The sequence below is a fragment of the Athene noctua genome, chromosome 17, assembly GCF_965140245.1.
Source record: "Athene noctua chromosome 17, bAthNoc1.hap1.1, whole genome shotgun sequence".
Classification (NCBI taxonomy): domain Eukaryota; kingdom Metazoa; phylum Chordata; class Aves; order Strigiformes; family Strigidae; genus Athene; species Athene noctua.
The window spans coordinates 9853089-9865465 of NC_134053.1; the positions used below are offsets into that span (position 1 = coordinate 9853089).

General features: G+C 41.1%; 1 protein-coding gene across 1 annotated transcript in view; it reads left to right on the forward strand.

The window, feature by feature from the left end:
• Positions 1-12377, forward strand: part of PPIL2 (peptidylprolyl isomerase like 2) — a 73487-nt gene that overhangs the window by 3316 nt on the left and 57794 nt on the right. The window lies entirely within an intron of this gene.

Below are 12377 nucleotides of genomic sequence, written 5' to 3' on the forward strand. Positions count from 1 at the left end.
GCCAATGTATTGTTGAGAAGGAATGGAATTACAGCTATTTCATTTGTTTTTGCCAACCTCTCACCGCCATGCTGCTCTGTGCATTGGTTGGGAGTTTTGGGGTGTTGCCAGATCAATTTCTTTTACTCGGAGCAGCTCCATGACACCTGTTCTCATTTCAGACTGTGAATCATGATGTGGTTTAAAATTACTTTGGGTAAATGCTAAGCAACAAGTGTAATGTGTCTAGTGGTCTTGTGTAATATAGGAGAAGTGAGATTGTTCAGAATATACTTGGTGAACCAGAAATGCTCAAATGAAGTCAGCCTTTGAGATCTGTTAGTTGTGCCAGGATTGTGTGCCTGTAGTGGATCCTCAGTGCATCTCCAGCTCTTTTCAACACATGTCCCCTTTTCCTCTGTATCACTCTGTTTGGAGAGTCCTTTCTTATTCCTTCTGTTCAGTGGTGGACACGTGCTGTACAGCTCTGTCCTCCGCAGGATGAAGGTGTTCCAAGACCTTTTTTTGGAAAAAAAAGGAGATGCTTGCTCTCCAGAACAGCACACAGCCCTGCAGAATCCAGCCCTGTGGAGCTATAAGTTGAAGAGTGGGGTTGAGGGAAGTGTTTTAATTTAGCCTTTGTTTCCCAGATGGCCAGCTCTGATTTTCGGAAAGGGAGGGTAGCGCTGGGCAGGAAGGGGATGGGGTTGCTGGTAGGGTAGGTGGTGGAGGAAGTCAGTGAGTTGAGCTTGTGCATCTCCAGACTATGCTGCCTCCTGTGTAATCTGTCATTGTGTGTGCACCTTCTATTACTTGTACAGCTTGCTCATTGTGAAAACCAGAAAATATTTGCTGTAATGAGTTGGTGATTTACAGAAACTCAAGACTCCAGGCCTGTTTAAAAAGGAATTGAGCCACACTACCTGCAGTGCCATGTTTTGTACGGTGACTTATGAGGTTACTTTGCACACATTGATAATTCGTCATTGGTGATGAGGCTCTGGAGAATTTTTCCATTTTTTTTGTCTTGAAGTTAAAAATGATAATGAAATCCTTTATGGCTTGTACTTCTGATATTATGGTTTGCTACAGGCCCAACGTTTTAGAGAAGTCAATAGGCTACTTGGAAACAGCATTGTTAATGGTGTACTCTTGATACTCACTAATTCTGTCTAGCTGTCTTACTTCTGAAGTGGACCCCTCAGTGGAGAATTGGAGAGCCTTGCAATCATTAATATATTTATCTTCACAGTGCTCCCAGGGGGTAGGACTGTGCTAGTCTTTTATTAATTGGATGTTTGTGAACTGATATACGAGTGACTTCTCTGATTCTTCTGAATCCTAAACTATCAGATCAGCATTCCTCTTTAAAGACATTTTGCAATGCCAAGATCGTAGTTATTATTGATATGTTTAAAATATTTTAAATGTTTTAGCTTTCCTTCCCTATACTTCCTCATGGTTTATGGTTTATTTTTTCCTTCTTTTTCAAGCATTCTCCTGATGTACAGGATGGATACCAATATCCATTTAGGACAATCACCATTGACCTTTGTCTAGAGTTTCACATGAGCTATTCCAGAAAGTAAATTTAGATTCCCCCCCCCCCCCTTTTAAAGAATGAATTGGGGTAAAAAATACTTCCGTTACTACACCAACAATTTTGGAAGAAACAGTTCTTCCCTTGCAGCTGACCTGCAGCCTGTCAGATGGCATTGGCTCACTTACTTTTTCTGTCAGCTTTGTCAGGACACTGCCCTAGCTTATGTTTACACTAAAACTGCATAAAATAAAGAGGAAGGGCATAGTTAGCTCATTCCTTTTTACTGAGAACAGCACTTTGACTTCTTGGGATTGCAGATAGTTGCAAGCTTGCCAGAATGTTTCATGTAGCGGCAATATGACAGCCCTGACCAGCATGCCCACACAAGTCAGCCAGCTGGGCTGAGTACCTGTTTCCAAGAAGTGAGACTGGTCAGAACGTGTCTGGTTTGTTGGAATCTCAAATATGAACAGATGATAGATCAGCGTGCCTTTTGATCAGAATTTCAAGGAAATTGTTCTTTGTTGCATGGATATGTTATATGTGGGCTGAGCTATTTTTCTCCTTTGCATTGTAATGTATCTGATGTAAATACCTATTTCTCCACTCTGGTTCAGTGACATTCTAACTGTGGCAGGCCAGATTATTATGGTTGTACTTCAGCCCCTTTCAAGGCTCTATAACCCTGAGCAAATATCTCTCTGCCCCTGTCTCAGAAGTAGCTACGGTCTTTGTCCTTTGTTTCTCCCTTTTCTGTGGGAATTTAATTCTTTCAGGCAGTTGAAAATCAGTTTATCTCTGGTGTTGGCTTCTAAGGCCTTGGTCCAAAGTCAGTTTCGTGACTGTTTTAGGTGCATCTACTTCTATACTCATGTAGAGGGTTCACCTACGTGAATTCTTCCTGCGCGGCTCAGAGCAAACTAAAATCCATGTGTCTGCTGATCCTGCATAACCCAGAGAGCCAACCCCCATGTTAAGGGCCATGTGCAGCTGTGTGGTGGTTGCGTAGGTATGTCTCGAGGGGCAAACAGGATTCAGTTGAGTTAATGTAGCTTGGGCCTAACACATGCCTAAGAGTCAGTGTAAGAGACCTGAAGGTGCTGTGTGGTGGATGTCACATTTCTGTTCGGAATGAGGCAAAGCACAGTTTGTGTTGTGTTCTGTCTCTTCCAATATTAGGATCTGGATATACAGGCCAGAGAGGGCTTTTTCTTAAGTGTCACAACGTCTTAACTTCTTACTAGGTTAAATAGGAACTTTTTTATACATTCTGAGGAATTTTTTTATCGGGGAAAGCCTTTTGCTTGGGTTGCCTCTAAAGATAACCGTAAAAAGGGGTCTGGGGCGTATGAAGTAGTAGAAGGCAGTCACTGACATAGAAAATGAGGACTAAGTTTGGAGTCATAAGGCTGAAAATCTCTGACGACTTCTAGTAGGGCATCTGCCTTCTTAAGAGAGAGCTGTACCCAAAGTTTTGTTCTGTGTGCAAGATAAATACTTGCTATCGTTCTCCCACACTCTTAATCCTGTATTTACCAAATAAAAATGACTTGGGGTGAGATTATGACTAATATGATCAAATAATTGCAGCAGTACAGGTGCCTGCCTCATGCAGTAAGCCTGTCTGATCCACGCTTTGAAAGCACCCGGAGACGCACGTCTTGAACCTGCAGTGCCCTGCAGCAATGCCAGAGCCTGTAGCGGACACCTCCTCCCTCCAGCACTGCTCATGTAGGAATGTCAGCAGTGCCCTTCTTTCTAATCATTTGTTTGAAGTAACATTGGTAGGATGATGCTTGCGTGAATAATTACAGGCCCTTTCAAAACCGATAAATTCTTACCCTTGAAAGAAAAAATAGCAACCAAGGCTATTATTTCAAAATTCTGGAAAGTCATTCTCAAATACATTCCTTAAATACGTTTATTAGCTAATTCCTCTCCCAAATGCTGTTGGCTACTGTTACTTCATTTTATTGTGAAAGCATGGTTTCTTTTCAATTCAATCAACTAGATTTCAGTCAGTCTCATAGAAATCAGTTGCTAGTCTTGCTGTGAGAGAAGCTTGCTGACCAGGTTAATGGAGAGGATATGGAGATTACTATTTACCGTCCAATTTATTAAATCCACTTTAAAATTGAAAAAAAAACCAACTTAAAACACTTTTTTTTTTAATGCACTGAAAAAGTCTTTGGCTGTCTAAATAAGGGAAATCCTGCCTGAAAAGGATGCAGAAATTAGAGCAAAGGTGAAACTTCCTTAAACATAAAAGTGTTTTTACTGTGTATGTATTTTGAAAGCACAGATACAGAAATAGAAAGCACTGATAATTGTTCCTTCACCTGAAAAGTGAACGTGGTGAGAAAGAGGGCTTTTTTCTTCTTTTGCAATATTTTGAATAAAGAAACTGCAGTGTGTCAGGAGCGTAGGAATTAACCTAGTACTGTAGGAACAAGTGTTAAAGTATACGTTATTTTCCAGCCCAAGGCTTTACAGTTCACTACAAATTGCTCCCCACCTCTTACCAAATAGTCAGTGAAGGGCCCGTGTGTTTCAGGAATGGATTCCTGTAAGTGGGTTGCATGAGCTTCACACATTGCTGAGTCAGAGGTGTCAAGATCACAAACAAAACTCATCTGAGTTGAGTGGAATGAGTCTCCAGCCTGAACGGAGAGACAAGGTCAAGTTTCATGTGACCCATATAGGCTAAATCAACAGTCACTATGGCTTTTAACTTGGTTCATATGGTCTGTGTGGTAATTTACTGCAGATTGCTGCTTTAATTGTGTTATTCCAGGTGTGTTTCTAGATAATGAGCAGCAAATAATGGATATCATCAGACAAGGATCTCTGTTTGAAGGTGACCTCTTTCATGCCAGCATAGCAGTACCTGCTGTTGGAATACTTTGTCAGGAAAATGTAATAGCTGTAGATAATGTTCAATGGGATGCATTTTCAGAGTGCTTGTCTAGACCTTTCTGCAACATGGTGGTAATACTATCTTAGGATTTTTATGGTCTTCTAAAGATGGCACACTGCATCAGGAGTCAGATTTTCCTTGTGACTTTTTATCTTTTTCTCTTGAAAGTTTTCTTCACTCTTACAGTTTCCCAAGACAGTATTCTTACTCTGAGCATTTTCATTTTTTGTCTAGATACCAAATCTTGAGAGGAGAATGCTGTGCGGCCCTCATGGGCAGGCTATCTCAACATCATTTTTCTGTACCTAGAGTGCTAGGACTATCTAATTAAGAGCAAAATAGTTTGACCAGTTGAGATATTTTTCATTATGTAGCAAAATTCAGGAGCGAGACATATCCCTTTTCATTGCTTTTTCCTCAACATCAGAGCACAGCACCTGAAATCTAAGTAGTCTGCTACATTGTCTCCTTGGGGCTTTGGAAATGAGTTATCATTTAGGTGGATCAGTAACTTCAGGTATCATTTGGCTGTAGCATAGCTGATGTATAAATGAGAATTTTAATTCTTCTCTAGAGAACCCTTTTAACAGACATGTCAGAAGAAGTCGGCACATCCTCAGCTTTGAAATTTAAAGTATATTTCTTAATTTGTCTGATGCAACTCAGTCAAGTCTTCAGATATTGTATAGGTTTAAATGTCAATTGCTCTCCTTTTTCCCTCTTGTTAAACTTGCCATATTTTTTCGTGTACATTTGAAGTGAAGGAGGTGAGGGTTTTTTTCTTGTTTATTTGTAAGAAAAGTTTCAGTGGGGGGTGGGAATACAGTTTTGTTCTGGGTGAGTAATAGCTTATTACAGAGCAGAGAACAAAGCTTACAGAAATAAAACCAAGGGAAGCTTTGTTGTTGAACAATGATTCAGACAAATCCAGCTTAGTTGGTTTTCATGTGTTACAGAAGGAAGGGTGAAATGATCAGGAACAGAAAACTGGAAGACTCTCAGAGGTCTTCGGGTCTCTTGCAGTCTGCTTTGCAAACTACATGCTCTGTCTTGAACTGGTGTTTGCTTTCTTCCTGCTATGACTGCCGAGAGGTTCTTGTGATGGTTTTTCATCTGATATCTTCTGTAAATTTTGGGTTTGACCAGCCTAGTCTCGTTTGTATTTGTGCCAAAACTCTGCTTCTCTCTGTTAGTGTTTACAGCTGTGTATTTGGTACAGAGGAATTTAATGCTTTCTTGACATTTTCTTGTTGAGACTTGTATTTTCCTGTCAGATGTTTTTCTTGCCTTTAAGTTCTCTATACCCTAAATGGTCACAGTTGTCCTTCTCTGCATCTGTTTAATTTTATCTTACTTGAACGGAGTTAATCTTTATCATACACAGTAAATGCTGGGTGAATGCCTGGTACAGTGGTGGGAATATTTTCTAATCTCTTCCTGAAATACTTTGATAAATTGCACATGATAGTGTAAGACACAAAGCAGTTTCGATGTATGTGTTGAGACATGAAGGGTGCTTTCAGAATATGGTAATTTGTTGCATTTTCTCTTGATAGCTTGGTTTGTTTCAGAAGCAGGTACTTATTTATAAATAAGAGTTATCCAGGATGAGGATTGGTTCTTCCTTTTCTCTTTTTTTTTTTTTTTTGGTTTTGTTTCCAGCTGAACGTTGCTGCCTGTGTTTCTGTGGCCTATGGCAGTCTTTCAGGCATGGGTGGTTACAGCCATCATCATTAAGCATCTCTCTCCAGGTGCATGTTTGTCTGGGGGCAACAGACACAGGCTGCTGCTCAAATGCCTACAATCCACTTTGAATGAGATAAACTCTTCAATATGCAGTAACTGAACCATGTCATCTTACCTCATTTGCTTCAGAAATTATTAGCTTTTAGTTAACAGTTTAAATGAGTTAATATTTGACTAGTGACCATAAATTTTTAAGGCCCCTGGATAGAAACATGTGAGGACATGATTTCTGCCCAGAGGAATGAGCAGAAAGTCGTGTGTAATAGCTAGAAATGGTCATAAAACACAGAGGAGTCAGGGGGATGAAGGCTTGGTGGGACTGATGACCTGGAAGATGACTTGTTTTTTTGTGGAGTTTTCTGAAACTTTCGCACTCTACTTTGTTACTGATGAACACGTGGATAGTTGGTTGTTTCTCTTCCAAAGTTGTATCTGTGTTTTACAGTAGTGCACCCAGCACCACTAAGAGTTAGCCTTTATCTGGGGGATTTATTTTTCAATGCCCTGTATCTTTGGGAAACGGTGAGGATGAAGAAGATGAACAGTAAGTCTAGGCAAATCTCAAGTGCTTTATCAAAAGGAGATGTTTAAAACCCTCCTGTGTCATGAGCCACTGGCCAAGCTGCTGTGCCTCCTTCATACCTTGCTGATGGGGATTGTGGTGATGGGCAGTGTCTTATCCAGTAAGCCAGCTCTGGACACAGCCAGGTAAATGTGTCTAGCATTATTCCTAATGCATTATTTCCCTTACAGCAAAAAAGTATTTACATCTAGATTTTACAGACTGAACAGATGGTCCCTTTTTTTCCTTTTCCATGTTTTGGTGGAAGTGTGCACATTGGATGGAGTTTTGTGATTGTGACACTTGAAAAACTAGCAGCTGTGAAACACTCTAGCCTTAAATGAGTTGCAGCATGAGGTTTCCCACAGATCCTAACTTGCCTGTGTTTCACTAAAATTGGAGACTAGCTTTTTGATGCTTCTGCAAAGCTTTATTTTCCATGAACCATGTTGTCTTTGGCGGTGAGTCTCTGGATTGAGAGACTTCTGCTGCATTAAGACGGCAGCTTTAATCTTGCACATGAAACTGCACCTCTTTTTCTCAAAGTAATTTCTGTTAATGTGCTCTTTGATAGAGCAACATTATTGCTAATATCTGTGAGCCATGTGTGTTTTCAAGCATATCTTTATGATTCTCTGGGTACGGCTTTGGTGTCCATATGGTGTCGGTTTAATTAAAATTTAAATATGGAAATACAGTGGTCTGGAAGTGGCTAATGAAGGATCTTTTGTGTCCATTTCCATACCAGTTCAGTTGTAGATAAAAGCTGCAGTTAAGCAGCAGCTTCATCCAAGAATGTGAATTGAGGGTATCTTTTTAGCATTTGGTAGACAGTTGTCCCATGTGATAAATATCTAGCATTTTTGCTGTTGAACTGAACATAGAAAGAATACCTTGAATCATGAGACTATTCCGGCCTCTTGGCTGCTGACCCCAAATTTTTCATGAAATATTAAACTATATGAAGATAGCTTATCTTGTTAAAACAGTGCTGCTGTTTCCATACATATTCCTATAATGTGTAGACTAGCTAAGGGTTTCCAGTGCCTTTTATCATCATTAAATCCATTTACAAGATCTGAAATAAGTAACATTATACATGGAGTTATTCCAGTACTATTAATTAAATTCATATCCCCGTATTTCTTGAAGGTTTTATATCAGGGCAAATTATATGATGGCTTCTTAAAATGTGAAGTTGTATGCAAAGAGTAACAGGTCTTGTCTTTAAAGGAACTGAAGAATTTAATACAAAGTTCATTTGCTGCTATTAAGCTAAATTGAGTACTTGGTAAGCAACACTGTGTTTTAATATTAGTATTTGGTTTGGCTTTCTCTTCTACCTGAGGTAACTCTGTGTTTCTTGTTTTGGTGGGATGAGAACCTACCAAATGGCCATGCCAGCACTGGGTAATTTTGTCCTTGTGTGGCCAACAATTCAGATGTTATGTGTTAATTTTTCCCCATCATAGCTTTACTGTGTGTTTCTGCCAGAGGCCATTCAGAAGGGTGTCCGATCCCCAAGTGTTGAACATTTTAACACTAACTCAGTTGCTGTTGATAGAGTGGGAGAGTCTGTATTTACCAAATACAGCTTTTGCCCCATGACACCAACCCTACTCATGTGGTGAGGGAATCAAATGAGCCCATTTTGATTGCCTTTCAGGCTGGTGCATATCCAAGAGGGTCAGAACCTCATTAACAAGAAGAACGTGCAGCCACAGACCAAAGAGATTCAGAGACTGTAACTAATTGATGCATGGGGATTGTAGGTCATATCTTCATGAGGCACACAGTAATGACAGAGAATGATTTAATTCGAAACAATCGGCATGCTTCATCCACAAGCTGCCACAGTGCCCCACTAACCTATGCGTCGTAATAACTTCTGCTTTGGGTATCAATAAAGGATGCTGCCCTTTGGGATCCCGCAGGAATGAGTGCTGTCAGCTGACAGATGAGACCGTGCAGGGCAGAGGGGTTTCTTGCTGCTGCGAGAAAGTAGGTCATGGCCAAAAGTAGCCTTGGCTGCCTTTGTGGAAGTGTGCCTGCGAGAGAGGAGTCAGCTGAGAAAAGAGCTTGCACAGTTTTTGCATTTGTTTTTTTAGCCCTTCCTTGCTGTGGAGCAGCTGGCACTACATGCCGTGAAATGTGCCTGCTTTCCAGTATTCGTATAAAATATTTTTAGAAGTGAATATGCAGCTCTTATTTCTGCTTAGGGGAAGTGGCAGATGCTTGTGGCCTTTCATTTTTGTTAAGAATTTAGAATTTTAATTAGATCAAGTGTTTTTAATAAACATTGGTTTTTTTCTTGCTTTTGTCACTGGAGATTGGCTGAAACTGGATGGTAGGTGTGTGTCAGGGAAACTCAGGTTGTAAATAGTTTTGAACTTGAGCTGTGTATGCAGTATATGAGCTCTGTTATTATTAATAAAAAATACATGAAAACAAGTACTTTAACTCATTTTAGGACTCATTCACTCCTGCTGTCTTTTCCCATGAAGATTGGCGCCTGTTTGTGGCATAATGGTCATTTCCATGGCAACAAACTGTGTGATGGTGCTTGGAAAGCTTTGACTTTTCATGGAGAATAAATAAAATCAGATTCACCCACACACAAGATAACCCTGTTTTCATGTGAAATTAGGAACTTGAGGGGAGGAAAAAATATGATACAGGTTTTCTATATCATATTCTTTTGTAGTTTCCTGCGTAATGTGTAGGTCTTTCAGAACTGGACCTACTGGGAGTCCTCGCATGCGGGCTGGACTCCTGCCTCTGTGGCTGCTCTGTGTGCAGTTCTCCCTTCCTGCAGCCTGGTCTTGGGCACTGAGCTGCCTTTGTAGGCCATGGCAATCCCTTGTAGCAAACCATCGCCTGGTTTTGCCGTTCCAGTGCTCCAAAGATCTCCTTTGACAAAACCCTAAATCCCCCTCTTGTCTTGCCATGCATTAAGACATGTCAGTCAACTTCTCAAAGTATTTTTGAGGTGTTGCCCTGATTGTTACCCCCACATATTTTCTCATATACAAGTCTTGGTCCATTTCCGTCCCTTTTCATAAATACATTGCACAGATGTCCTTTATCAATAGTGGGAAGTTCCCTTGTGTTATGGCATGAGAGTGCTTGGGCACAAAGCTGTTGTCAGCTGAGCCGAAGCGCAGAGCTGCTCCAAAGGGGGTGAGCTGACATGCCAAAGTCACTTCTTCAACACAAGTTTGATAGGAGGCCAGTATGTGGCAATAAAATTTTATGATGTTCATACAGCACTTCAGCATGGAGCTCTTGTCCTGGAAGAAGGCTTCAGGCAGTGCCTGTATTTCAACTCCTATATGAAAATCACTATTTTTTTTATTCGCTGTTGACATATGAGACTGTATAAGTGCTCATCTCGGTGGGAAGCAGATGGCAGCACAAGTAGCTGAGGCACCATGTTACTACTGATGTTGCAAAATAACATTTTTCCATATTATGGAAAGATGTGACCTGAGATACCATACTATTTCCCTGGATATGGATAAGAGTCCAAGGACGTGGCAGCACCTCTAACAATATATCATAGGCTGACAGATGAAAGAGTGTACTGCAGCCTTTGCTTCCTTTAAGTTTAGTCTGTCTTTTTCCACTAAATTTCTGTCAAGGTATAAATTTGAATCTTCAGTCATACTAAACTGTTTCTTAGGGAACTGTTTCCATTTTTGTTTAAAGATGATCTGCTCATATGTTTTGGGGATAGCTCAAGTCTGCCAGGAAGATAATGGAAAGGCTTTCCTTCAAATTATTAATGTTTCCAGTGACTGTATTTCTAAAGAAGCTTTTTCTAGAACCTAACTTCTGGGCTGTTGCACATGTGCACAGATGGGTGCTGCTTTCTGTTAATAAGTTGTTTAGGTTGAACAGATCTGTCCAGGATCGTATGTTCATTTTGGCAACTCTGCTGTTCCCCTACTTCTTTGACAATTCTGTTCTTGTAAGAAGATAAATAATAAAGCTCTATATTCACTTAGTCATTTCAGAAGCTGCCATTGCCTTTGCTGTCTTTCTTTGTACCTCAGCAGTGTGCAGGTGTTAGGGGTTTAGGGTTTTTTTTGGGAATCCACTTAAGGAAAACCAGTGTCACTAGTCTTCCATTGCCTACATATATAACCCAGCTGTTGACTTAACTACATATAACCTCACCTGGCCTCTGTTTTTTTCTTTCCCATCTTATTGCTACTAGCCGTCACTGCTCTTCTTGCTAATAAATTAGAGAGATGGTTACCTTTTTGGCAGCAAAAGAGCCTGCCAGTTGGCTGAAAAGAATTTGAGAAGTGCCTTCCTATAAATGAATGAGTCCAACTGTCATAACGTGTACTCTCTGAACCAAGAATATGAATTCTGATTAGGCAGAAAGGCCCACTGACTTTGGTTTCACATGATTTTGTTATTGCTCTTTGCCATAGTGATTGAACTAGCAGCATCGGCACTGCAGCTGGCAGATCTCCACTTGTGGCTGTTTATAAAGAGCTGTCTGGGTTATAAAAACCTCCCTAATCTGTTCAGGTGTGTGTTTTGAGAAGAGAACCGATTGTTTCTTTTAAAAGGCCTGTGCTGTGTGTGCTCTTAACAATCAATTTCGCAGTGAAACTGTCCCTGACAGTTGATACAATCAAAGGGTCTGTTGGTTTGGGGGTTTTTTTGTATCTCTTATCCTGACTCAGCCTTACAGCTTGTTGGGCTGGACTTTGTCTCCACCTGGGTGCCCCAGTCGAGCGCTACCTGACTGTACCCAGTGGGCTATGCTGGTGGGGTGACCCCAGATGTGATATGCCCCATCGTGCCAGAGATGTGCCCAAATCACAGACTGACCTTGTGAAATGACTGACATACGTGGGCCTGCCCTGTCACGTTACTGAAGGCTCACTGTTACTGTGGGTGTGCTTGCAGCTTTCATTTCTTCGGGAAGGCTGTGGGGAGGGAGCAGCCTGATTGTCCAGAAGTGTTTGGCAGCCCAATAGCTCTTCCCTCCCCATGTCAGAGCCCCTCCAGCGAGAGGGCAGCAGAAAAATGCTATAGACGTGGGAGCGTGGGAGAGCAGGAGCTAGCTTAGTTTGTGGTGTCCTCTCTGGCATCTTGAGAACGTTACCCCAGTCTTGGGGTTGTGGTATTGGGTTGCCATCTCGGTTCCCTCTTCCCTGGAATTCCTACCTAGGGAATAAGCAGCTGAAGATCCCTCCTGGGACTCTCTTCATGACCCCAAGCCCCTTTCCAGAGAATTTGTGCCTCCTTTTCTCTTCCTTATTGCTGGTTATCATGTGGGCTCTGCTACACATTTCCTGATGTAAAAGAAAAATTACAGTTATTTCAGAAAAGGTAGCAAGCTTGATTGCCAAAATGGTTTGCTGGCTTTATGACTTTCATCAGAGGTCCCTTCTGAATTGTCACTTCTGATCAGCAGCAGTGATCTTTGCCTTTTAGCTTTTCATGCAAACTCCCTTTTCAGTTTGTGCTAAGAAGGTTGTGCAACTTCTTGAGTTTATTCACTCTGGTTAGCACTGTACTGTGTCAAACTATAACACTGTAAATAAACATATCTCAGTTCTCAGGCTCTTTCTGTGGGCTCTCTGTGACTTAAATTCCCAGGGTTCTGA